The 23735-nt window shown below is 48.1% G+C and overlaps 1 long non-coding RNA gene across 1 annotated transcript in view; it reads right to left on the reverse strand.

Moving 5' to 3' along the window:
• The window catches only part of LOC138569102 (uncharacterized), a 676707-nt gene extending 655610 nt beyond the window's left edge, over positions 1–21097 (reverse strand). Inside the window, exon 1 of the long non-coding RNA XR_011303129.1 lies at positions 20984–21097. This is a non-coding gene — a long non-coding RNA (uncharacterized lncRNA). The remainder of the gene's footprint in view (positions 1–20983) is intronic.
• Between the last annotated feature and the right edge of the window lie 2638 nt (positions 21098–23735).

A 23735-nucleotide genomic window follows, 5' to 3' on the forward strand; every position in this document is an offset into this window, starting at 1 on the left:
TTTGTGTTATGTTGGGGTTACTATTGGTTGAAAACACCGGACAGCGGACTGAATCCATTGAGAACCACTTACTTCGAAAAATACTCAGAGTGGCCGGGCCAAGGGGAAGAAGTCGGGGTATACCGCCTCCCTTATAGGGCCTCGCAGGGCTGTCTAGCCACCCAATTGCTGATGCCCTTTTTTCGCTGACATTGGGTTCGCTAAATGTCCAGGGACTGAATTCTCAGAGTAAAAGATCATTGGTGATGAAGGAGTTTAACAGGTTGAAAATGCATGGTTTGTTTTTGCAGGAAACCCACTAGGCAAGGGAGAGGGAGATGGCGCTCAGGTCCAGGTCCATTCAGGAGGTCTTCCAGGCCTCAGCCCCGACCGAAAGGAGAGGGGTAGCGATAGTAGTGTCCCCCAAAGCTCACTTCATATTGATAGCCCAGCGAGCAGACCCAAATGGTTGGTTTGTAATGGTGAAGGGGGAGATCAGGGAGAGGAAAGTGACTCTGTTATCTATTTATGTCTCATGAAGCCCAGGATCAATTTTGGGAGGGGGCAAAAACAAAGATCATGGGATTTGCAGAGGGGCTTCTCCTGGTGGGGGGAAATTTTAACATGGTTCTCTACCCTGAATGGGATAGAAAGTCACTCCGCCCTTACACAGACCCAGAGGAGAATGGGCTCATTTTTCCACGCCGCAAATGAGTCGTTGGGCCTTCTAAACTACCACTCGACACGTCAGGAACAAAATTCTCTCTTCACATTCTTTTACAATCCGCACTCATCTTTTTCTAGGATCGATTATGTCTTGCTTGACAAAGCCCTGTGTGAGAGTGTTACGGGGTTCGGGGTGGAGTTGATCCCATGGTCTGACCATGATCTGGTCTGTGTCCAAGTGGGTGTCTCCTCGGGCCCCCCTATGTCTACAAGGTGGATGTGTAACGATCTCCAGTGGAAGGATAGGGAAACCGCCTAGACCATCCTCACGAATATTAAGGAATACTTTGAGCTCAATGACAATGGAGAAGTGGGGGAGGCGGGAGTCTGGGAGGCCTTTAAGGCTACAATCCGAGGGGTCTTGATTGGGTTGGGAAAAACAAGGAAGTGGGTCAGAGCCAGGGAGGAGAAGACTCTCAGAGACAAAATAAATTAGATACAGCCAGGAGGTAAACTCCAATCCCAAATGTTTCCAGGTAAATAGGCTGAACTTCAACAACTTAAGGCGAAACTAGCCACCGTTATGGTCGTGCAAACCAAGAGAAAACTATCTCTCCTCAAACAAAGATATATGGAGAGGTGGGAGAAGGCAGATACAATTTTGGCAATTTTGGCTTGGAGGTTACGTGAATTTAGGAGCAGTAGAAGGGTGGACGCGGTGCACCTTCCGGTGGCGAAAAATGCCTTGACGACCCAGGGATAGCAGAACAATTCCAAACATCTATGAGCGCCTCTACACATCAGAGGGCTCAGGGGAAGGGCCGGAGGCCGACAAGTTTCTTGACTCTCTTCTGATCCCCCGACTCCCTCTAGAGAAGACGGGCCCCCTAGAGAGGCCCATCATGCCCCAGGAGATAGTGGATACTATTGGCTTCATGAAGGGGGTACCACCCCTGGCGATGACGGCTTCACAATCCTTTTTTATAAGTCCTTTGGCTCCACCCTAGCCCCAGTCTTGTCCAAATTATTCAACACAATCCTGAATTCAGGGACACTCTCCCAGTCCATGTTATCGGCCCATATAGTGGTTATCCCAAAAGAGGGGAAGGACCCATTGAGTTGCCAATTTTATCGCCCCATTTCTTTATTGAATACCGATGTGAATGGCTTGGCAAAACTACTTGCATATAGGTTAGCCCAGCAACTCCCCTTGCTTGTCCATGGCAACCAGGTTGGGTTTATCCCTGGGAGGCAGGGGTCTGATAATATTAGGAAAACCCTGGATCTGATGCACAAAGCGGGCAGTAATAGCATAGAAGCGTACCTTTTGTTGTTGGATTCTGAAAAGGCCTTCGGCCGTGTGGAGTGATCCTAAATGGGCAAAGTCTTGCAAAGGATGGGATTAGGTGAAAGATTCTGTGGGTGGATTTCTGCTTTGTACAATAGCCCGTTAGCCAGGGTATCTGCCCTGTTCTCCCTTTCCTGTGATATCCGGCAGGCATGCCCTTTTTCTCACCTTTTATATCCCCTCGCAATGGAGCCTCTCAATATAGCAATAAGACAGCACAAAGGGATCTCTGAGGTTAGATGCAAGGACCTGGATTTTAAGCTTTCCCTCTTTGCAGACGACATTCTGGTTCATATAACCAACCTGGATCAATCTCTCCCAAGCCTCTTGAACCTGATCCAATCATTTGGGGCCTTCTCCGGTCTGAAAATGAATCCGTCAAAATCATCCCTCATGCCAATGGGGGTAGTAGACAGGCTCAGTGAAGGGAAAGACGTAGTTGGAGGTATTAAGGTTTAGCGTGTGGATATACCCTACCTGGGGGTTCTGCTTCTGAGGGACTTGAGAGACCTTTTTGAGCTTAACTTTTCCCCTATTCTCTCCAGGATACGTTTGGATCTCCAGCGGTGGACCCCACTGACTCTTGTACCTTTTCTCCGCCCTCCCTACTATAGAAGCAGACTCATTTTTTAAATCCATCCAATCCATGGCTGTGCGTTTTGTCTGGAATGGGAAAAAGCCAAGAGTCAAATTTGCCACCCTGACTCTTCAGAAGTCTGAGGGAGGCTTTGGACACCCGGACTTCCGCCAGTACTACAAGACCGCTCAGATAAGGGTCATGTTGGAACATATGAAGGATGAAATGCGAACCTATTGATCATATATAGAGGACACCTACACACACCCCAGGAAAGTAAGGGACCTCCTGTGGGCCCAGACCAAGGATCTCCCTGACAGGGTCAGAAACCACCCTAACGTTGTCAGTCTTGTGGACCCTATGGAAGCAAGATAAGTCCAATGCTCTCCTTTCTTCCTGGCCTTCCCCTCTGTCTTCCTTATGCCCCCATGATCTGTTTCAGAGACACCCACAGGTGGTCTGATATGGGTTTGGATTGAGCCGCTCAGCTATTTCAGAATGGTGCCTTTATTGAGTACTGCACCTTAGCAGAAAGCATGTGGGAACACCCGATCTCTATCTTTGACTTTCTCCAAATAAAGGGTTTCCTGACTAGCCCCAAGTGGGGCATGAACCTCACTCGCCCTCTCAAACCCCTGGAGAGAATGTTAGCGGAAGCTACCTCGAGAAGAGTATCCCTTTCCAAAATATACAAAATCTTAATCACAGCACAACTCGAGGCAGACAGGGATTTAAACAGTTATGGGAGGAGAAGTGGGGTGAGACTTTGGAAGAGAAAACCTGGTCTAAGCTCTTTGTTGTGCTCCTGTCTACTTCCCACTACACAGTGGCCATGGAGCATAATTTCAAATTCCTTTACACGTGGCATCGCCCCCTTGTGAGGTTATCTAAAATATTTCACAGTACCTCCCCCCTCTATCCCAGGGAGTGTGGCCAAAGGGGGTCCTGGCACCACTTGTGGTGGGAATGCCCTTCTATTCAGATCTTCTGGTCAGAGCTCTTGAGCTAGATCAAAGACATTGTGGGTCGCTCGCTCCCCTTGTGCTCTATTGACCTCCTGTGTGGGTTCCCCTCCCCTGCCCCAGATTCGAGTGCCTATCCCAGGGTGGTGCAGGCCATGTTGAGAGCAGGCCCTTACCCAGAAGTGGAGAAACAAAGAGAAATTAACAGCTCTGGTGCACAACTCAATGGACGCCTTCCTGCTGGATTGGACAGTTGTACTCTTGCATGAGGACTGTGGTACAATGAGACTTTGAGGCTCACAGCCCAGAAACAACCCAACTGATGGTCTCCCTGTGTATTACCCCTATCGCTCATGGTGTGTCGTCACCAATGAACCCAATCTGGTTGTTTTTTCTTGAATCCTTAATGCCCATTTTGGCCCGGTTAACTATGAGCAGGGGGAGGGTTGAGGAGGGAGGGGGAAGGGATTGTTTTTGCTAGCAATTGCTAAATGTGTTTGTCTTCTTTAAGTAAAATGTTTAATCAAATCTAAGTGAAAAAATAGAAAGGGCTGTGTCTGGATGAGAGTAAGCCAAAGGTGCAGAAGGTGGGGGGAAAGTTGCGGTCGGAATTAACCGAGAAGGTAGGTGGCAGTGCTGGAGTCAGCTTGGCCTGAGGGGTAGAGAGAGAGAGAGAGAGTTGGGAGGAAAGGAGACAGTAATCACTCCAGGAGAGAGGAGTGGTGATATGGTTAGAGAAGGGGACGTCTGAGGAGATCAGAAAATCCAGGGTATGCCCTGTATTGTTAGCCAGGCCAGAGGGAAGAACAGAGAGAGAGAGAGAGTCACAGGGGTTGCAAAAGAGTCCTGCAGAAGGACATTATTGTGCATTATTCTGAAAGCATATCTGACTTTGTTGTGTGTTGCACAATGTCTGCTGGAGTGACACTGTTACTGCTGGATGAAAGCTACTGGCTGGGTTTTCGCTTTTTACAAACAAAAGCGCACCATCTTCCACGTGCAGATTGGCCTTTCCAAGAATGCCGGTCAGCATTAACATTTGTTTCCTCCTCTGTAGCCAGGTCCTGACTCCCTCTCTTATTGGTCATCCGTTCTTGATAGGCCAACCAGGGCAACCGGGAGGCAGCAGCCGGCACCAGACCACTAAGGCCCACAACAAAGTCCCTGTCTACCCCTGTCCACCACGATACACTGTGATGCTGCTTTGTGTTCACCCCCATGAGTGTCTCCAAGCCCCCCCACCTCTACCCCCATGAGTGTCTCCAAGTCCCCCCACCCCTTGCCCCCATGTGTGTCTCCAAGCCCCCCACCCCCATGTGTGTCTCCAAGCCCCCCACCCCTCTCCCCCTGTGATTATCTCCAAGCCCCCATGCTCTGCTCCCTGTGAGTTTCTCCAAGCCCCCCACCCCTTGCCACCCATGAGTGTCTACAAGCCCTCCCACCCCTTGACCCCTGTGAGTGTCTCCAAGCAGCCCCCATCCCTTGCCCCCTGTGAGTGTCTCAAAGCCCCCCGCCCTCTGCCCCTGTGTGAGTCTCAAAGCCCCCCTTTCCCCGTGTCTCAAAGCCTCACCCCTTGTCCCCCGTGATTGTCGTCAAGCTCCCCCACCCCTCACCCCTGTGAGTATTTCCAAGCCCACCTTTGCCCCTGTGAGTGTCTCCAATCCCCCATCCCTTGTCCCCGTGAGTGTCTCCAAGCCCCTCCCCTTGCACCCTGTGAGTGTCTCCAAGCCCACCCACCCTTTGTCCCCCGTGAGTGTCTCCAAGCCCCCCACCACCCTCTATAATCCGTAAGTGTCTCCAAGCCCCCCACCCCTTGCCCCTCATGAGTGTCTCCAAGCCCCCTACCCTCTGTCCACCGTGAGTTGCTCAAAGGCCCCCCACACCTTGCCCCCGTGAGTGTCTCCAAGCCCCACCCACCCACTGTGCCTCGTGAGTGTCTCCAAGAACGCCCTTTGCCTGTGTGAGTGTCTCCAAGCCCCCCCATGTCTCCAAGCCCCCCCACCTCTGCCCCATGAGTGTCCCATGAGTGTCTCCAAGGCACCCCCACCCCTTGCCCCATGTGTGTCTCCAAGCCCCCCACCCCTCGCCCCCTGTGAGTGTCTCCAAGCCACCCCCATGCTTTGCCCCCTGTGTCTCCAAGCCCCCACCAGCCCTTGCCTAATGTGACCGTCTCCAAGCCCCCGCCCCCACCCTCTGCCCCCATGAGTGTCTCTGAGCCCCCCCACCCCTTGCCCCCGTGAGTGTCTCCAAGCTCCCAGCCCCACCCTCTGCCCCTGTGAGTGTTGCCAAGGCCCCATCCCTTGCCCTTCCCTTCCTTTCCCTCCTTCTGCAAATTCTGGCACTACCTCAATTGTCTTTTGCAGCCTCCTGCCCTCTCCTCCTTCCTGTCCCTTCCCTTGTCCTGTGTAAAATCGGCACTACCCCAATTGCCGTCAGGCATAGTAGTCGTAGCCACCTGTCTTTTGTAGCAGCCTGCCCTCCCCTCCGTCCTCTCCCTCCCCTTGTCCTGTAAGTTCAGCACTACCTCAATTGCTGTTAGGCATAGTAATAGTAGCTGCCTGCCATTTGCAGCCATCGTGTCCTCCCCTGCCCCTCCCCCACCTTTTTCTTTTTATCTTAACACTTACTCTTATCATTTGTCCATCGACATCTGGTAAAAGCATGTCTGTCGCCCACCTTCCCTCCTTGTCTTCTCCGCCTACTCCCTTATGATATGATATGATATGATATGGCATTTGTAACGCGCCTATACACAAGTGTTTCAAGGCGCGATGAGGCGGGGGGGTATACAAGGGGAGACAACGATCCTACTAGGCCAGGTGTCATTCAGATCGCGCAAGTGCAAGGGTAGGGGGGACTGGGAAAAGTGCAAGGGGAAGGGGAGAGGGGGAAAAGTGCTGTACATGGTTAGTAGAATACAAGATAAATACTAGGGCCAGCTGGAAGCAAGTGCAAGGAAAGTGCAGTACATGGTTAGTAGAATACAAGATAAATAATAGGGCCAGCTGGTGGCAAGTGCAAGGTAAGTGCCGGGAGAAGGGGCTGTATGATACAGAGACAGTCCCGTAGTGCAGGTAGGCAGTGCAGGGAAGAGTGGCTGGGCCAAGGGCCGAGATTGGTGAGTGGCCCAGTAGCAGATTCAGTGCAGGTTCAGTGATTTTAGCAGGGGAGAGAGGGAGAGAAAGCGGAGGCAAAGAGGAAGGTTTTGAGGTGCTTCCGGAACCGGAGATGGTTCTCCTCAAGTTTCATGGAGGCAGGAAGGCTGTTCCAGAGGGAGGCCCCTGCTGCAGAGAGAGATCTACCCCCAGCTCGTTGCTTGGAGAAGCAGCTCACCCTGAGGTAGTTGGAGGTGGATGAGGGAAGAGCTTGAGAAGGATGATATTTCATAAGAGAGAGTTGAAGGTATTTTGGCCCAAGGCCCCAGAAGGCCTTGTGGACAATGCAGGGGGTTTTGAACTTAATGCTCGCAGCCACTGGGAGCCGGTGTAGTAATTTCAGTCCTGGAGAGATACAGTCCCTGGGCTTGAGGCCAAGGACAAGTCTTGCAGTCCTGTTCTGGATGAGTTGCAAAGGGCGGAGAGTAGAGGCAGGAAGATTTAGATAGAGGCTGTTACAGTAGTCCAGCTTCGAGAGAACCAGGGCTCTGGAGACAGTGAGCTTCTGGGGGAAGGAGAGGAAAGGAAGGATACCTCTGAGGAGGTGTAGCTGGTAGTGTGACTTCTTAGAGTGTCAGTTTTGTGAGGAGAGAAAGAGAGTGTGGAGTCGAAGATGACCCAGCACTACCTTCAATAGTCGTTGATCTTTTTAGATAGTCACTTGTTCTGTTCTTCTCCTTACCCTTTCTCTCCACTCCCCTCACCTCCCCTCCTCCCCCTCCTCTTGTCATTCATGCACTGCAAGAAATTTCGTCAGGATTAGTAATGTTACTGCTAGTCTTGTCTCCTTTTCTTTCCCTCCTTCCCTCTCCCTTATTGTTCCATGCACGTGTACTATCTCATATGATATGATAGGTATTTTCACATTCTGATTTGTTTCAAGGACCTGTAAGAATGTAACTGTATTCTCCAATGTTCCCTCCCTCCTTGAAGTGCTTTGAAACACATTGTGTATAGGTGCTATACAAATAAACAATCAATCAATCAATCATGAAGCATGTTAAGGTCTCCAAGAAGGAGAAGTTGAGAGGTAGAGGTTAGGAGGAGGAGGAGAGGTCCACCCACTCAGAGCGGAAGAGTCTAACTGGCCGGGTGGCCAGTAGATAGTGGCCACAGTGAGAGAAAGGCCAGGAGAGATAGAGAGCCTGCAGGCCAGGCATTCAAAGGAGGAGTAATCCTGCATGGGAATGATAGAAGCAAGGATCCACTCCGGGAAGATCAAGGCTACACCCCCACCGGGATGGTTGGTTCTGGGCATGGAGAGGATCTTGTAGACATCAGGAAGGAAAGTGTCCAAGCTCAAGACAGAGCTGGCCGTGAACCACATCTCGGTCAGACCGAGTACATCAGGATTGAGTTCTTCAAGGAGACAGCAGATGTCAGAGGAGTCTTTCACTGCTGAGCGAGAGTTAAGAGTAGCAATGTGGAGAGGCAACAGGGTGACCAGAGAAGCAGCAGAGACAGCCATGGAGGTGGAAGAGGAAGGAAGAGGCAGAGGAGCCAGAGAAGGAAGAGAAGGGTAAGCAGGAGAAGAAAGGAAGTTGATATCCATCTCAGGGGGGCGACAACATATTAGATAGTATACCAAAAGGCCCCACTGTTAAATGGGAGCCGTCCCTTGAGATCGACACTGTCCTGGATCTAATCTTAAAATTTAAAAGATCCTGAGCACCTGCCCTAACGTGCTAACTAACATTACCTTTAAATCAGACCCAAATCTATGGGCCAATCTTCTGTACTACAAATTTAAGGACATTCTACAATCTGGGGTCTGCACTGAATCCTGGTCATTAGCACATGTTATACCAATCTTTAAGTGTGGCTGTAGGTCTGACCCAAAAAACTACCGGCCTATTGCCTTGATTGACGCAGACTGTAAAATCTTCTCTGCCCTACTTCTCGTTCACCTTAAAGATTGGGAAAAAAGCTGTCATCCACTTACCCCCTTCCAAACAGGCTTTCGCAAATTCCACTCTACTAACATCAACGGCATTGTGGTCAAATGCATTCAGGACGCTGCTTGGAGTTGTCGAAATAGAAAGTATATTGTGCCTCCTATTGCAATAAATATATTAATATTGGCTTACGCCAAGCTGCTCGAAAGTCGTTTGCGGATGAAATCTGTGTTGCAAGGTCCTGACCTTAAATCCATGTAAACTGCCATTTTCGGTCAAACCGCCATTTTAGGATTCGTTGTGTAAAAGTCACCCTGTGAGCTAAAATGGTGGACGATGTCATTCCAGAAAACAACATGGCCGTCTTGCCCTCTGTACATAGCTAATGTGTAATTTGCCTTCAGGCCACTTGTTGAGGTCGTGAAATCAGACCTTGTCCTTTGTTGACCTATGTGTAGAAGGATTACTCGTGCAATGGAACTAATCCACAAGCATATGTTGAGACAATGTATTCAAATACTGAACGAAGAACATCTCTTTTAACTACATTGTATTAATGTTTAAGAAGGCCTGCATGGAAAACTTTAGAATACACAGTTATTGCATACGCTTGTTGATACATGTATTAAAGGCAAACCAGTCATATGCAGTTATTTGAGGCTTGGCACGAACCCTAGATCGGTGATGTATTAAAAGGAATATTAACCCGAAGTGGGGCTGGACATCGCGGCCACCAAATGTATAAAAAGTGAATGCATTCTAATGTGCAGTGTCTCCACTGAACACACTGAACGACGCTGGAGTTCGTTGTGTTATACTGAGGGCCGATAGCTATCTGATTTTGCTCTGTTTTTGTAACTGGATTCAGTATAGAATAAAGTAGTTTGTATGTTCCTTTGTAACCCGTGTTCGGTGTATTTCCTTTTGGGGTACTCAGCCTCGATATTTTATTTCTGTTTTCACAGAGTAGGGACAATGGCCACATTTTTATGGCCTCAGTGGACCCCTCGGCAGCCTTCGCCTGTGTTGATCGCCAAAGGCTGTTGCTCAAGCTTGCATTATGGGGCCTACCAAGGGTCCTACTGAGTATGCTGGAAGAGGTCTATATAAATTCTGTTATTAGAATTCACCTAAATCAAAAGAGCGATATGTCATCTATTGTCCACACACACTGTGGGGTCAGACAGGGGTGTGTTTTGGCTCTGTGGGTATTTAAACAATATGTGTGTCTGATGCAGCTGAACATCTGTACAAGGAGGGATTGTTGGCCCCAAGAATGGGCTCCACTAAGATCGTATGGTTGGCCTATGCGGACGACTTTCTGTTGTTCGATCCCACCAAGGTGGGCCTCCAGCGCCTCTTGGATACTTTTGCTAACTATGCCAAGATTAATGGTCAGATTATTAATACCTCCAAGACTAAAAGCCTCACACATATTAAAGGAGCTCATAAGAACCCACGTCATTCTTGGAATTTGGAGGGGGCAAGGGTGGCCACCTCTAGCAGCCTAACCTATCTGGGCTACAATGTTGGTGCATATAGGGATTCGAGAGGGCAGCTGAATGTGCTTCTTAATAAAGCCAAGGCATTGGAAAATCAGATCTTAAAAATCAACCGCAAATACGGTCGATTCTCCATAAAACCAGCCCTCCTCTTCTTTGAAGGGAAAATAGCCCCCAAGCTGACACATGGCTTAGAATTATGCACAGAGTTAACTGTGTCCAGAGTGAATGCTAGTGAAGGTGCAATTTGGAGACAGGTCCTCTACCTACCGAGTGTGGTCCCCCTGACTGCAAATCGATATAAATTAGGATACATCTCCTTAAAGTCCAGTGTGCATTGGAGGATGCTCACGCTATATATAAACATCAAGGCTCCATTACCTAACACTCTATGGGCCTCATTATGAGTCCGGCGGTAACCGAGGTGGTAAAACTGCCTGGTTACCGCCGGACTCGTATTACCATTCCGCCTCCGTGACTCCCGGAAATACCAGGGCATTACGACCCTGGTGTCCCGGGAATTCCGGAGGCGGAATTTGGTTAATCCCCATTCCCATTGAGTCCCATAGGACTCAATGGGAATGGGGAAGTGGAAACACTGGCACCATCTCGTGATGGTGCTGGTGGTTCCACGTCCTCCTGCAGGCGGGCAGTGTTAAACCCGCCAGGTCAGACCTGGCGGGAACATCACCTACCGCCTGCAGGAGTCGGGATCGGGTGGTCCGGAATTAACAGTGGCAGCGGGTTTACCGCCACTGTTATTTCCAGACCGCCCGACCTGTAATGAGGCCCTATATAAATTAGTTGGAAGCAATATCGAGTTTTCGGGTTTTTTAACCAAATTCTGCAACTCGTGTGAAATTATCCTGATTTAGAGCAAATAATTACCAACCCAATGAAAACCAAAAAGAAGTTGCTGGACTATGATTGGTGGTTACTGTAGACCGCTTTCACTCATATAAAATAATGAATCAGTTATCACACGATCATAAGAAAAGAGGTTCTCTCTCTCTCAGATACTCACTATGTTTCCAAATAGAATTCATCAATCTCTTCTGTTAAGATTACGCTGGAATATCTTTCCTACCTTAGATACTATGCTGAGAAGAAATCAAATCAAGGTGGAGGATAGTCTATGCAGATTCTGCCATTTAGTACCTGAAATGGCTAAACATCTTATTTGACACTGTACTCAACTTAATATCCTAAGAGACTCTTGCTTAAGCTTATTGAAGGATCTGTACTCGGCCCAATCTACTGACCTCTTGTGGCAACGCTGTCTATGGCCCTCATCACAAGTCCGGGGCTGGACCATGGTGCTATTAGCATGGTGGTGCTATCTGGCATGGTGGATAGCGGAATTACCGCCCCATTCCAAGGTGAGTGGGGCGGTAATTCCCCATTCACCATTTGCCCTTCCCCATTCCCATTTTTGCCCCATAGGGGCACCGTACTTAGCACCAAGGTCACTTTGCGGCATGGGTTTTAACGCCTGCAAAAAGCAGGCGTTAAAACCCGGGACCTCTTAATCAGGCGTTAAGGGTTAACGGCGCTGACAGCCCTATGTATGTAAAATACGCGAGAGGGACTGGCGCTGTCTGCATTCATCTTCCATATTCACTTGGATTTCCCTAGATAACTGTAGAGATATAAAAATACTCTTGTCTCCTTTTGTCACCTGCTGTACTGAATGTTTCCTGCTTTTTTTTATTTTTTTTTATTATTGATACAGGTAGGGGAAAAAAATATTTCTACCCCTTTTAAAGATTCTAAGGATGTGACTTTTTTGATTACTCACTTTTCTAAGGAACTGTTTTATGATATGATTGCTGTGTGGTTATTTTTTAATGGCTCCGCTGATCGTTTTATTCTGTATCACTGTAAATTATTTTGTAAAGGTTTGATACAACCATATACAATAAAAAAAATAATCAGAAAGGACCTTGATAAGGTGTGGGAAGCGTCTATCAAAAAGGCGGAGGTTGGCAAGAGGGTCTTGGAGGAGTGCCATTTAGGTGAACATTAATGATGGTCTTGGAGGAGTGGAAGAGGCCAGGAGAGCCTCACATCAGGTGCTACCATTAATGGGGGAAGAGGAAAAAGAAGAGAGAACAGAGACCATATGGGGGATGCATAGGCCTGGAGAGGAATGGCAAAGAGGGTGTCAGTAAGGGTCTGTCTGGAGGAACCTCTGGTGTAAGTATCAGATATAGGGAGGCCTGGGTTGGAGACCAGGCTATCCCTTTTGAACCTCTTCCTGCCAGACCTACTGAGAAGGATAGGATAGTCAATAGAAAAGAAGTTAGAGAAGATAGGAGAGGACAGTACAGTGACATAAATCGGATGCAATATATAGCAATATATAGACAAGTCAGCTGTTGATGGAACCTAGAAGTAAATAATGGACACAGCAGGGATGCAGACAGTACAATGTAAGCAGACTAACCAAGAAGAAACAGAACAAAGAACCAAACAATCTCTTAGGGAACCTAGGGTAAGGAGGAACACAGGAGGGATGTAGGTGCTACAATGTCGGACAAAACAACAATGGATATAAGAAGTGCCAAGAAACAGAACAATCAAACAGGGGACCTAGAAGAAAACAATGACACAGCAGGGAAGCAGTCAATGCAAAAATAACCAACAACTGTGTAGAACAACACCACAGAAACAGGGGACCTAGAGGAAAACAATGAACAGGCAATGCAAACATAAAATAAAGAACTCAGAAACAATATACAATAGGTCAGGGGTTGTGGCTAGGAAAGGGGAAGGGGCAGGAAAGGGAAAGATTGGCTCCGCGGGGAAAGCGGGGGCTCACTGCTGAGTGGAGGGAGACCTGCTTAGAGTTGTGAGGAGACACACGCAGCCAAGATGTGAGTAAGCGCATACAATCAAAGATTGCGAGGTAACAAACGCAGTGAAGGATTGTGATGGAACACACGCAGCCTAGGATGCAGTGGAGCACACATGGCCCAGGATGCGAGGGAGCACACGCAATCAAGGATTGCGTGAGAATGCCCTCAACCTAGAATTAGGATGCAAGTGACTCAAGGAGGGCAAGAAGCAGGGGGTGAGGAGGGTAGGAGGGTCAGGTCACAAGGGGAAAAACATTTTCAGGAGTGAGAAGGACCACCATGTCAGAGGGGTAGCAAGGAGTGATGCAAGCTAACCCCTTCCACAACATCTTACCTGGCGGCTGCAGAAAGTAGAGTGAGGTCATTCACGCTCACTGTCTACACCGCACCCCCATCACCCGTGTCACTCAACACTGCGGTCTTGTCTTGTGAGGGCTTTGCCCCAGAGGGTCCGTGCCTCGGTTCTTATAGGCACGGATGTGTAGATGTAGTGAAGCATGCTACGTATTGTCGGGCAGTGTCTCCTACGCACCTGTGTCGATCAGCACTGCTGCCTTGTCTTGCAAGGACTTTTTCTGCAGAGGGTCTGTGCCTCAGTTCTTATAGGCACAGATGCGTGGAAGTAGCGAAGCATGCTACGTATCACTGGGCAGAGTCGCCTGTGCACCTGCATTGCTCAACACCACAAACTTGTCCTGCGAGGGCTTTGCCACAGAGGGTCTGTGCCTCGGTTCTTATAGGCAAAGATGCATGGATGTAGCAAAGAGTGCTACGTATCATTGGGCAGCGTCTCCTGCGCACTTGAGTCACTCAACACTGCAGCTGTCAGAAGTGGCTGGGATGGTTCTAGTAAACGCAAACAGAAAGAGAGTGTGAGAGCATGAAAGACAGAGAGACAAAAATATAGATTGAGTCATAAAGTGACAGAAAGAGAGAGAGAAGGAGAGAGAGGAGAATGAAAGAGAGTGGACAAGACAGAGCTAGAGAGGGATAGGGAGAGAGAAAGAGAGGGGATGAGACAGAGCTAGATAGGGAAAGGGAGAGAGAAAGAGAGGGGTTGATACAGAGCTAGAGAGGGATAGGCAGAGAGAAAGAGAGGGGATGAGAAAGAGCTAGAGAGGGAAGGGGAGAAATAAAGAGAGGAGACAAGACAGAGCTAGGGAGAGAGATGGGGAAAAAAAGAGAGGGGACGAGACAGAGCTAGAGAGGAAGACAGAAAGAGAGGGGACGAGACAGAGCAAGAGAGGGGACGAGACAGAGCTAGAGAGGGAGAGGGAGAGAGAAAAAGAGGGGGTGAGACAGAGCTAGAGAGGGAGAGAGGGAGAGAAAAAGAGAGGGGACGAGACAGAGCTAGAGAGGGAGAGGGAGAGAGAAAGAGAGGAGATGAGACAAAGCTAGGAAGAGAGAAGAATAAAGAAAGAGCATGGACGAGACAGAGCTAGGGAGAGAGAAGGAGAACACATGAAAGAGGACGAGACAGAGCTAGAGAGGGATAGGGAGAAAGAAATAGAGGTGACGAGAAAGAAATAGAGAGGGATAGGGAGAGAGAAAAAGAAGGGAGGATACACAGCTAGAGAGGGAGAGAGAAAGAGAAGAGACAAGACAGAGCTAGGGAGAGAGAAGGAGAAAGAAAGAGAGGGGACTAGATAGAGCGAGAGACAGGAGGGGAGAGAGAAAGAGAGGGGATGAGAAAGAGCTAGAGAGCGAGACATAAAGAGAGGGGATGAGACAGAGCTAGAGAGGAAAAGCGAAAGAGATGGGATGAGACAGAGCTAGAGAGGGAGAGGGAGAGAGAAAGAGAGGGGGTGAGATAGAGCTAGAGAGGGAGAGAGGGAGAGAGAAAGAGAGGGGACGAGACAGAGCTAAAGAGGGAGAGGGAGACAGAAAGAGAGATGAGACAGAGCTAGGAAGAGAGAAGAAGAAAGAAAGAGCATGGACGAGACAGATCTAGGGAGAGAGAAGGAGAACAAATCAGAGGGGATGAGACAGAGCTAGAGAGGGGTAGGGAGAAAGAAATAGAGGTGACGAGAAAGAACTAGAGAGGGATGGGGAGAGAGAAAGAGAAGGGACTGTTAGGCAGAATCCAGGGCAGTTCCCTTAGGGAGCACTACCTCAGATTAGGACTACAGGTGAGAGCAATAAATCCCCTTTGGTATCAGTCTGTACCACAAAGATTTAGTTGGTAGCTGTGGCTGAGCAGTTAGACTTATCTCAAGAGGGAGATGAGCAGTATTCAGTGTTGACACAATAGGCAGTACAGTACTATGGAGCAAGGAAACACTGACCAAAGCTTTGTATTAAAAAGAGAATATATATTTATTTTATACACTTCTAAGTCAATACATAGATCACAGTTAATAAAGTAAGTTAAGTATAGTCAGAAAAAAACATATAGAACTCCCTATTCAATTGTAGACAAGTTTGCGGTAGAGTGCAAACTGAGCAAAATGGCACAGTGAAAACCAACTACAAATGGCACTCTAACAATTTAACGAAGGGGAGGGAAAGCACAAGTTAAACCGAAATATCTTCAGACACACCCTAGCAACACTTCCCTGAAGTTTTGTGAACAGGTAATGCACAGTAACACTTTAGCCAAAAGATAAGTGAATGAAAACTGAGCAAAATGGCACTCCACAAGTTAAAACAGTAGGAAGGAAGAGGGGTTTAGAAGATGTAGGTGCATCCACACATTTCTCATTGAAAACCAATCTAGTGAGAGCAGATCTAACAAATCAGCCAGAGTCAATAGGCATGAGCCAGAGTTAGTGGTAAAGAGCCAAGGGCTTAGGAGCAAAAATGTTCTTGTAGCTGCAGTCAAGTCTTTAGTAGAAAAATATTGAAGAGGTAGATACGAGGCGAAAGACAATATTAAGAGAGAGGGCAGCTGACCCCACAAGTAGTTAAAGGATTTAAAACACCTTTAGGGCTACCACAGAAAAAGGGCGGCCTGGCGGAACAATGTACCTTAAACGTGAAGAAGTGGCTCCTGCGGTGGCGGTTGTTCCTGGTAGTTCCTGCAGTGCGAGTTGTCCAGCAGAGGAAGAGGGACTCTCGTCGTGGAGGAAGGTTCAAGTCACTGTACTACCCAGGGATGAAACCAGCCGCGGTGCTGCCAAACGAAGTTTAAAATGTACTCTCCTTTTAACGTGGTCCGGGTCGATAGCTGCCTGGCTATCCGGTCTCCAAGTGCTGGGCACTGTCAATTCGACCAAGGCAGGTCCGAGGAAGCAATAGGTGAACTGGTTGACCCCACCAGTTCAAGGGAAGGATGCTCTTTTGCTGAAGATCTCCTCTCGTCGTGTGGAAGAAAAGTGGTGATACGATCCGGCAGGGCTTCACCGGTGGTGTAGATGCTGAAGATGTCTCTGGCTTCCCTCCCCTTTGGTTCCGTAGTTCCAGTGGCGACGTCTTGCTCTTCTCGTCCTCAGGACCCTGCTTTTATGCAGAAAGAGACCCATTCATACAGCCTAGCTGTCACTCACACAGTGGAGTGGTCATCTTGGCGGGAGACCCTCCAGCCTATCACGTTAGATTGCGACCTGAGTTGCTGTGGCAACTCTGTCCAGGGGTTCTACTCCACCTCCAAAACAACAGACCCACCCCAGACTCAGAGGCGCCGAAAGGAGGGCTTCTTGGCAGAAGCCCGCCAAAAGAGCGAACAAAGGATCCCCGACCTGGGTTAGGAATATAGAGTAAGACTCGAGAAAGAAGTTATATCAAAGTTCTGGCAAATAAAACCTACCGGAGTAAAGTTAATAATAAAATAAACTGGCGGTATGTTAGAGGCTATCAGTAAAAGTATTAGCCTCGAACAATGGGAAAATCCCATAGGAAAATATTCGCTGTCGAATATAAAAGGTAGTAACCACTGCCACCAGCCAGAAACTTTGTAGAGGGGGACTTTAAGGTACCCTCTCGAAAATTAACATAGGGGAAAAACTATTAACCCCTTCCAGTACTTCCATATTGAGATGGGGTGTACTGGTTTAGTTCATAGAGATTGACTAGTAAAGTCAATGGGGACTTTACATGCCCTGGGAGACAGTAGTCAGTCCCAGGGAATGGAGTCTATGTTTGGGGGTCACCACGACACCCCTGTGTCACTGCATGGAGGGTGCTGTGTAACACATGTGCGTAAAGATGGTTCCTATGGGTGAGAGAAAAGATCCCATAGGCATTAAACACAAAAATAGCCTAGAACACACATAGCAAAGATGCCTAAGAGTGGGAAAAAGAGTATCACTCTTAGCAGGTAAAAAAAAATAAACCCTTCAAATCCAGCAAAGCTGCTGGGGACTCTATAGGTAAGGGAAATTAGCCATAAGTGAGAATTCTCCCTAACAGGGACGATACACAGCTAGAGAGTGAGAGAGAAAGAGAGGAGACAAGACAGAGATAGGGAGAGAGAAGGAGAAAGAAAGAGAGGAGACTAGACAGAGCTAGAGACGGAAGGGGAGAGAGAAAGAGAGGGATGAGACAGAGCTAGAGAGGGAGAGGGAGAGAGAAGGACTGAGACAGAGCTGAAGAGGGATGGAGAGAGAAAAAGAGGGGACAAGACAACACTAGAGGGGGAGAGAGAGAGAAAAAGAGATGAGACAAGACAGAGCTAGGGGGAGAGAGTAGAAAGAAAGAGAGTGAACAAGACAGAGCTAGGACGAGAGAAGAGAAAGAGAGGAGACAAGATAGAGCTGGAGAATGAGAGGGAGAGAGAAAGAGAGGGGACAAGACAGAGCTAGAGAGGGAATGAGAAAGAGGGGAAGAAACAGAGCTAAAGAGGAAAGGGGAGAGATAAAGAAAGGGGACATGACAGAGCTAGAGAGCAAAGGGGAGTGACAAAGGGTCGGGGTGACACAGATCTAGAGAGAGAACGAGAAAGGGGATGAGACAGAGCTAAAGAGAAAAGGGAAGAGAGAAAGAGAGGGGACATGACAGAGCTAGAGAGAGAGGGGGAGAGAGAGAGAGAGAGATAGGGATGAGACAGAGCTAGAGAGGGAGAGGGAGAGAGAAAGAGGGGGGATATGACAGAGATGACAGAGCGAGAGAGAGAGAGAGAGAGAGAGAGAGAGAGAGAAAGGGGATGAGACAGAGCTAAAGAGGGAAGGTGAGAGAGAAAGAGAGGGGACGTGACAGAGCTAGAGAGAGAGAGAAAGAGAGAGAGAGAGAGAGAAAGTGAGGGGACGAGACAGAGCTAGAGAGTGAAGGGGAGAGAGAAAGGTTGGGAACAAGACAGATCTAGAGAGGGAACGAGAAAGGGGACGAGACAGAGCTAAAGAGGAAAGGGGAGAGAGAAAGAGAGGGGACGTGACATAGCTAGAGAGAGAGAGAGAATGCGAGGGGACGAGACAGAGCTAGAGAGCGAAGGGGAGAGAGGGTGGGGACGAGACAGATCTAGAGAGGGAACGAGAAATGGGACGAGACAGAGCTAGAGAGGGAAGGGGTGAGAGAAAGAGAGGGCCGTAACAGAGCTAGAGAGAAAGAGAGAGAAAGAGAGGGGCGAGACAGAGCTAGAGAGGGAGAGGGAGAGAGAAAGGGTGAGGACGAGACAGAGCTAGAGAGGGAAGGGGAGAGAGAAAGAGAGGGGACGAGACAGAGCTAGAGAGGGAACGAAAAAGGGGAGATGCAGAGCTAAAGACGGAAGTGGAGAGAGAAAGAGAGAGGATGTGACAGAGCTAGAGAGAGAGAGAGAGAGAGAGAGAGAGAGATAGGGGATGAGACAGAGCTAGAGAGGGAGAGGGAGAGAGAAAGAGAGGGGACGTGACAGAGATCGAGAGAGATAGAGAAAGGGGACGAGACAGAGCTAAAGAGGGAAGGGGAGAGAGAAAGAGAGGGGACGAGACAGAGCTAGAGAGAGAGAGAGAGAGAGAGAGAGAGAGAGAGATAGGAGATGTGACAGAGCTATAGAGAGAGAGAGGGAGAGAGAGAGAGAAAGCGAGGGGACGAGACAGAGCTAAAGAGGGAAGGGGAGAAAGAAATAGAGGGGACGAGACAAAGCTAGAGAGAGAGAGAAAGAGAGGGGATGAGACAGAGCTAGAGAGGGAGAGGGTGAGAGAGCGCTAGATCGGTACATTGTACACTGGGGGTTTATAGTGATAATTTCGAATACCAAAATGTCGAAAGTCATAATTTCGAAAAAATAATATAAAAAAAAAAAGATCTAATTTCTTTTTCACTACGTTTTTTATTCAAAAAGGGGGGATTCCCCCACCCCAGCCCCCCTTTTTTTTCTTTTACCATTTTTTTTACTCGCGAAACACCAAAAAATATATAAATAAAAAAATTACGAATTCGATATTTTTTTTTCGACATTATTTTTTCGACATTATTGTCTTTCGACATTTTTTTTCTTGAAATTATGGGCCTTATTACACGGAAGGCAGTGAGCCATGGCGCTATTAGCGCCATGGCTCATGCCGGTAAAATACCGGCACTGCCTTGGCGGAAAGGGGATTTACCGCCCCATTCCAAGGTTGGAAGGGCGGTAAATCCCCCTTCCGCCATTGCCCTTCCCCTTTCCCATTTCTGCCCCATAGGGCTCTATGGTAATGGGGAAGGCGCTAATTACGGCACCGCAATTTTGCTGTGCCGTAATTAGCTCCGAGGTCCCTTAGCGGGTTGGTTTTTAACGCCTGCAAAAAGCAGGCGTTAAAGCACCAACCCGCTAAGGGACCTCGTAGTAAGGCGGTAATGGTTAACGGTCACCGTTACCATTAACCGTGGCCGTTAACCATTACCGCCTTCCGTGTAATGAGGCCCTATGACTGACCACCTACACTGGGCACATCCGGCCATAAACACCCTTCTAGTTGGAGCAGGAAGTAGGAGCTGAGGCTTTGCTGTGAGGCCTCCGTTTCAGAGCAGCTCACCTTCACCAACACTATGGGCCTCATTACGACCCAGGCGGAGCACCATGGTGCTATTAGCACCATGGTCCATGCCGGTGTCTGCCATGGCGGAATAGGGAATTACCATCCCATTCCAAGGTTGGTGGGGCGGTAATTCCCCATGCCGCCATGGCCCTTCCCCAATCCCATTTTTGCCCCATAGGGCTCAATGGGAATGGGGACGGCGCTAATCACGGTACCGCAAATTGCGGTACCGTTAGTAGCACCAAAGTCCCTTTGCGGGTCCCTACTTTAACGGCTAGAAAAACCAGCCGTTAAGGTCGGGTCCCACAAGGGGACCTCGTAATCAGGCGTTAAGGGAAACGCCAAGGTTCGTAATGAGGCCCTATGTCTGGGTTCATGTAAATCAAGAATAGATACATAAACAGATTAATAATCAACATCTAAACTAATTAATATTATTATTAGTGTTGATCGTCTCTTTAAAAATGAAAAGCAGCAGCAGACCTCTTCCAGCACATGGCCAATGTGTTTTCCATGTTTCCTGTCTGCACGTGCATGCCAATGTTCTGTTGTTGGCTTTGTCAATGCTTGCAGGAAGTATGTAATGCTTTATCTAATTAGACACTTTAAGACCATGTTGGTAATTTAGTTAGAACACAACTGAGAGGTGCAGAATACAAACTAGTGATGAGTTCTCCTCACTCGCTGCTATAGGTGCAATGTAAATGGCGAACCTAGACATGTAGTGGGTCCTGCCTCTCAGCACATAATTCATCATTTACATTGAAAGGACATAATAAACTATGCCAATCATTAGAAACTGAATTGGAGGCCGGGTGCTCTGAAGACAAGGCCCATTGCTTTCCCAGAAGACCCCCAATGTCTCTCTAGTGTCTCAAGTGTTTGTTATTTAAGAGGTACTGCATGTTCTGCACCTCAGCCTACAGAGAACACTCATGCAGAGTAAGTACTTGTGAAATCCCCTGGAAAGCAGAATGTGAGCTGCAGCTCGTACTTGGATACGGAATTCTGTGATCAAGAGGACATCTGGTACCAAATAGCGATGGGCACCAAGGGTGTCTGACCTGGGGAAGGACATGTGACCCCTCTAAGCACTAAGCACAGTTCTCAGCCTAACCTCTATTCTGGTCTAGATGTTTAAAGTCTGTGATTACAAAGCATTAGTCACTCACCTAAAAGAAAGAAGAGCGCCCCGAAGATCAGGAACCCCGAACCTGTCAACTTCATGATGTGACGGTAACAGCTGTGGATGTCTGCGCTGCAAAATGTCAGTGTGTCAATGCTGCTGCGTCTCTTGATAAATTTACACACAGGTGATGCTCGTCTATCCAGGAGGAACTCCTCCCTCCAAGGAACACAAACAATGACATGAGCAGCAGATCCTAGAGGCAGATCTCCAAGGGCCTGAGGCAGTGTCACAGGGCCTCCTTGGCTCCCTTACAGAAGCATTGCCTCGGCAATCGGGGCCAAGGATTGTGCGCGTGCTGCGTGGTCTGGCACCAGGTACAAGAGAATATCTGCAGGTCACATAAGACGATGGTCCAATCAGAGTTAATAGTGCAGAACACGTCACACATCTCTGTTTGCTCAATCAGATCAGCATGCAGGGATGGGAAATTACCTGGAGGAAATTTAGAAGACAGTAACCTTTACTGTGGGACAATGCAAACCAATATGGACATTCCGTTTACAGAGAAATGTGTGTGATTATTGCATAGTGTGCCTATTTATGAGTTTTAAAATACCATATATACCCATTGCATTTAACTCTGAAAAATACACATTCCTTTGAAATTTCATAAAGCATTCGAGGAATAAGTTGTTTTTTGGTCAGTTTAGCATGTGACCATGGTGGTGTATTATGTGTACTTCTCAGAAGCAGTAATAATGAATGTAATGAGCATTATTTTGTATTTCTGGATCTGTGCTTCTTCTATTCATATTGTATTCATATTCCAGAACTAACATATCAGGTGCTTTACACATGTTGAGAATCTAACTCTTCATGAAGAGCTATATCTGTGTGTAATTCACATACATGTAATACAGTGTGTTATGCATTATGTATGTACAGTATAATAACAGTGGTTGTTCTTTGGTGTATTGTACATGGTGGCTGTCTCCTGTGACCCATGACAGAGAAGAGGAATGAACATAGATGCTGTCCACAGATAGGGCTTGGTTGGCGCTAACACGGTTACACAGAATGGTGTTTCAGAAGACAGCAGACACACCTAGCATACTGCAGCCAAAGGATTTCATGAAAGTCATTGTAACCGGTGTCATATACAAGAAAGGACCTGGACCAATGGACAACGTTGAAGGGGGAACTGTCTCAGGCTTCTTCAAGGTCCTTGTTGTCTGTGGGGTGATGAGCCCTAAGTGAAAAGTCTTTATGTTGAGAATCCCAGTAAACTCAGAATGATAGAGGACAAGGATCCAGGATACATTCCTCAGCTTCAGGATGTATGAGCCGCTAAAGCGTCACTGGGTGAGTCTCTGCAAGTCCAGAAGCATGGATCTAGCATAGTAAGTCTATGCAGCTAATCCTCCTTGATACAGCATTGACACTCCTGAAGCATGGATCTTGCTGAGTGATTCTCTGCAGCTGAACCTCATTGATGCAGCATTGGCACTCCTGAAGCTTGAATCCAGCTGAGTGAGTCTCTGCAGCTCTTGAAGCATGGATCTAGCTGAGTGAGTCTCTGCAGCTAAACCTCATTGATGCAGCATTGGCACTCTTGAAGCATGGATCCAGCTGAGTGAGTCTCTGCAGCTAAACCTCATTGATGCAGCATTGGCACTCCTGAAGCATGGATCTAGCTGAGAGAGTCTCTGCAGCTGAACCTCATTGATGCAGCATTGGCACTCTTGAAGCATGGATCTAGCTGAGTGAGACTATGCAGTGTATCCTCCTTGATACAGCATTGACACTCCTGAAGCATGGATCTAGCTGAGTGAGTCTCTGCAGTTCCTTTAGCATGGATCTAGCTGAGTGATCCTCTGCAGATAAACCTCATTGATGCAGCATTGGCACTCTTGAAGCATGTTATCCAGCTGAGTGAGTCTCTGCAGCTCCTGAAGCATGGATCTATCTGAGTGATTCTCTGCAGATAAACCTCATTGATGCAGCATTGGCACTCCTGAGGCATGGATCTAGCTGAGTAAGTCTCTACAGCTGAACCTCATTGATGCAGCATTGACACTCCTGAAGCATGGATCTATCTGAGTGAGTCTCTGCAGTTCCTGAAGCATGGATCTAGCTGAGTGATCCTCTGCAGATAAACCTCATTGATGCAGCATTGGCACTCTTGAAGCATGGATCCAGCTTAGTGAGCTTCTGCAGCTAAACCTCATTGATGCAGCATTGGCATTCCTGAAGCATGGATCTAGCTGAGTGAGTCTCTGCAGCTGAACCTCATTGATGCAGCATTGGCACTCTTGAAGCATGGATCAAGCTGAGTGAGACTATGCAGCAAATCCTCCTTGATACAGCATTGACACTCCTGAAGCATGGATCTAGCTGAGCGAGTCTCTGCAGCTCCTGAAGCATGGATCTAGCTGAGTGATTCTCTGCAGATAAACCTCATTGATGCAGCATCGGCACTCCTGAGGCATGGATCTAGCTGAGGAAGTCTCTGCAGCTGAACCTCATTGATGCAGCATTGACACTCCTGAAGCATGGATCTAGCTGAGTGAGTCTCTGCAGTTCCTGAAGCATGGATCTAGCTGAGTGATCCTCTGCAGATAAACCTCATTGATGCAGCATTGGCACTCTTGAAGCATGGATCCAGCTTAGTGAGTTTCTGCAGCTAAACCTCATTGATGCAGCATTGGCACTCCTGAAGCATGGATCTAGCTGAGAGAGCCTCTGCAGTTTCTGAAGCATGGATCTAGCTGAGTGATCCTCTGCAGATAAACCTC

This window comes from Ambystoma mexicanum, chromosome 2q (genome assembly GCF_040938575.1).
Source record: "Ambystoma mexicanum isolate Mex_15411 chromosome 2q, UKY_AmexF1_1, whole genome shotgun sequence".
NCBI classification, from domain to species: Eukaryota; Metazoa; Chordata; class Amphibia; order Caudata; family Ambystomatidae; genus Ambystoma; species Ambystoma mexicanum.